This window comes from Cyprinodon variegatus, unplaced genomic scaffold (genome assembly GCF_000732505.1).
Source record: "Cyprinodon variegatus isolate N-32 unplaced genomic scaffold, C_variegatus-1.0 Scaffold204, whole genome shotgun sequence".
In the NCBI taxonomy this organism is placed as follows: domain Eukaryota; kingdom Metazoa; phylum Chordata; class Actinopteri; order Cyprinodontiformes; family Cyprinodontidae; genus Cyprinodon; species Cyprinodon variegatus.
In genome coordinates this window covers 832085-836216 of record NW_015150657.1, presented here as the reverse complement: position 1 = coordinate 836216, position 4132 = coordinate 832085, and positions in this window count along the sequence as shown.

The following is a 4132-nucleotide window of genomic DNA, read 5'->3' as shown; positions in this document are numbered from 1 at the left end:
TATATATATATATATATATATATATATATATATATATATATATATATATATATCGCTGCTACTGTATATAGATTGAGGAAAACAAACCAGATCTTAATCCCCCTCTTTGACACCTAGTTTAAAGGCAAGCCGTGCTTGTGATTAGCTTAATCAGCCTTGTTAGCTGACTTGTTGTCTTGTATGCACCTTGTGTAAAAGAATGATAGGGAGGAAAGGCACAATGAGTGAATAGAGGGATCCTTTTATTTTTGTTTCAAAACTGGGCTGGGTTAATGGGGTGGTCTCTTTACTGTAGGTAGAAAAGCAGCTGCATTGTTGTATGCGCAGCCGCATCCAGCTGCAGCCTGCAGTCTCCACCCCTACATCCTCTGTAATCATCTCAGCATTATATCAGGAATCATTCACACACTGACATAGAACATCTGCCTTCATGCACATCAAATTGCCACATTAGTATCAGTAACCGTCAAGTATTGATAAGCTCTGAGCTTTTTAGGTTGTTGTGGCCTTCCAGTCTATCACCATCGAGTCAACAAAGCTTTGTCAAAGTAATTTTCTTATTATCCTTCCTGTAATAACAGGATGAGGAATTAATCAAATAAATAAATGAGAATGTAACCACAATAGAGCCATCCCAATGCAATTTAAATTAACCCTGTCCTTATTCAACCAGAAAAAGGTAGCAGCACAACGTGGTGACAGAGGTAAACTGGACTAACTGTCCAAACTATTTACTGGCTAGTAAAGATAGTCTATATGATGAACCAATTGATATTTGCAATAAACCAGTTAGAGGAGAACTTAGCTTTGTTAAATTACACAACATTTTATGCATGATCAAAGTTTCTACAAAGCTTGAATAACAACACATATTTCCGGACGGTGATCTTGGAAAAGATAAATACACTTTTACAGGTTAACATGGCCTAATATCAGGTAACTTTAATTTTGTGAGAAAAATGTGCATCATACTAATTTTTATGATCATGATAGCAGGATTTTACGACTCCAAAAAAGAAAACAAAAATAACAGTAAAACTAAATAATGCTCAATGAACTTAGAGTAAATCTTAAATTAAAAGATTGTCCATAAAGACTTTTCCAGCAAGTTTTTTTTTTTTTTTTACTGAAAAATGACCTGGACTCACTTGATTGAAGGGAAAATGGAATGTGACATCATTGACAGGCTGTGCCTCACTTCAAAACACCAATGAGTCCTTAGGGAGGGGTAGATTCTGATGTGAAGGCCGACACACTTCACAGCTTGAAAAGCTTTTTATCAGTCATTCTGTCTGACTTTGAGATGGAAGAGACATTTGTAGACTCTCGGATGCATGATACCAACTGAAAGTTAACCTGGAGTACCTAGATCTAGAGTGAATTGGACACGGATTCTGACTGGAAAGCTGAATGTTTAAATTTTACCTATTAGGTTTTCTAGATTTAAAGGCATAATTGCAATGAGTCAAATATTAAACACATTGTATCTTAATTATTTCCTTTAAACTGCTTTTACAAGAGACCTAAAAATAGTAAGGATTTCACTGTTGTGAACTATATCTTTACTAAAAAGAACTTTGCCTTTTTTATGTAACATAAATCTAATCCGATTTCACTTAAAAAAAAAACAAAAGTAGATCTGAAGATTAGTTTGTCTCTGCAATTTCTTTCTCAAAATCCACAATACTGAAAGGATTTTCTGACTGATACAGAGTCAGTGGACCAAGTTGAGTGAGTAGATCTCTGTTGTGTCATTGGGGATGATTCTGTCCTTCGTAATGTATTAAAAAAGAAAGTTCTTGTGAAGACTTTTATGCTCATTTTCCTGCCAAAAACCAAGAGCACACACTTTCAATTTGAGAGGATTTCCTCTTTTTTGTACTCAAAACTTGTAATGCTCACATTCAAACCTTCTGCTTTCTCTCAAATATATTCTCCTCCCCATCAAATCTTTGTTTCTGCTCTCAGATCTAATGTTTCTTGCATACATAATTATCCTCTTGTTTACTTCTTTATTCTTGGGTGCAAACCAGTCTTGGCCTGAATCAGAGATACACTTGTAAACCCGCTGGCTCTGCTTGTGGATTTTTTTTTTTGCTATCTCTCAGACAACAAATAAAAAACAAACATACAAAAAAAATCTGTCCAGAAAACTTACTCAACTCTTTGGGATTTTTTGACCTGTCTTGTTGAGATGCAACAAGCCTGGGTGGTTGTTGTACCACGTTTGCCAGGGTTGCTTAAAATAAGACGTTTGTTGGAGAAAACAAAATGTGTCTACAAGGAAGAACCCATCAAGAAGACTGACTGTTCAGGTTGTAGTCTAACCATACATATAGAGGAGTTATGTATATTATAATGACCTAAGACATCAAATCAAGCAGTTTCACAATTCACAATACTTTTTAAGGAAATAATGTTTGGAAAATAGTTATATACTTCCATATTTTGTAAAGCAGGATTTCTTTCAATTAGATGGATCTTTAAAAGTATTGAACCTCTCTATGTGTCTCTATGGTAATTGATTTTTAATGGAAATGTAATTCTTTAACCTCTTGGACAGTAGGCCTGTTTTCAAGAAATATGCTTGAAAATAACATGCCCAAAATGAATTGAATATATCTCAAGAACTACAGAGTTTATTTTAATTGTTTTGGTATCAAAATAAAGGCAAGACCCCAGAGAATATGTTACAGGTCTAAAAACCATCTTGGGGCGAGTGCTGAGGACCCAAATTTGGGTCCTCATGTTATGAAAAGGTTAAACTCATAAGAAACTATGGAACTCTTCAGTCTAAACCACATGGCAACAATGTAAAAGAATATTCGGAATAAACCCACAGAGAACTAACACACAATTGATAGTACTATTTCTCCATCAAACCTCATAACATGATATCTCCCTCATACTCAGATATTCTTTGGGTTAAAATTTTAAAAGGCTCTAAATTTCTGTGGTTCCTATTGTATGCTCTGCATTATAATAATAGGAAGTCAATCTCTTTGGAAGAGCCAGCTCTTTTGGCTAAACTCCCAAAAAAGAGCCAGCTCTTTCAGCTTCTAAATTTATAAAAATTATCGACTTCGTCTTATTGTATCTTAATTTAGAAAATATGATTTTTTTTATGTTAATAAAATAATTTTGCATTTGCTGTTCTTATGAGTGTGTGCCTAATCTTATGTATTTGATCTGTCACAAAAAAGGTATAGTTTTTTGTTTTTTTTCTAACATTTTATTTAAACTTTTATTAACACACAAAAAGAAGATATCACTACAAACAAATATATCCAACGGAACCAGAATAGAGAGAAATGCAAATATGATTTACAACAGGGCAAAGTTCAACTGCCAGCAAGGCAGAGCAATTTGAAGCCAGCCCTTCTGATACACTACAAAGTATTGGCTTTGCATCAGTGTAGTGAACTCAAACTTTGGTCTAGTTTTGCAACAATGTTGCCCTTTGAACTGTGGAGGCTCAATGTTGTTAAATTAATTCAAACGTAAAGTATTGCATTAACTAATGAGAAACATATAAAGGACTTTGCTACAAGTGAAAATAGCTGTTGTGAAGCGCTCTGAAATAATAAACTCCATAAACCACAGCAAGAATTCAGCTCAAGACCAATATTGTGACTGAATAATAACTTTTTCCTCTCTCAACTGAGTTTCATGAGGAAAACCTCTCCTCTGTCTGGCCACTGTCAGTCAAATCTTTAAGCATGTTCTGCTAATCAGTATCGATCAACCAGCTTCACGATCCACCACTGGCCCAGCCCTGCTCCATAAGAGGCCCGGCCTCACTGGGAATTTCTCATAGAGACTGACAGGCAGCATTCTGCCGCTCCAGAGTGGGGGGGAGAACGGGTCCAAGAGCAGGTTCAAAAGCTGATTATTGATCAACATACTCATGAAATCCAACGCGTTATAGTGAACATCTAATTCAGTTCAATGATTACTTTTATTAAGTTTAACAATTTATTTATTTGTATTATTTTACTAAATTTAGAGGGGAGATTTAGCCTCCCTAATATTAAATAAGAAATCAAGATTGTTTTGTGGTCAGGGAAAGTTGTAATTTCCTGAACTCTGACTGCAGCGCATGCCGACAAATATTCTTACAGCCAGTTGAGAT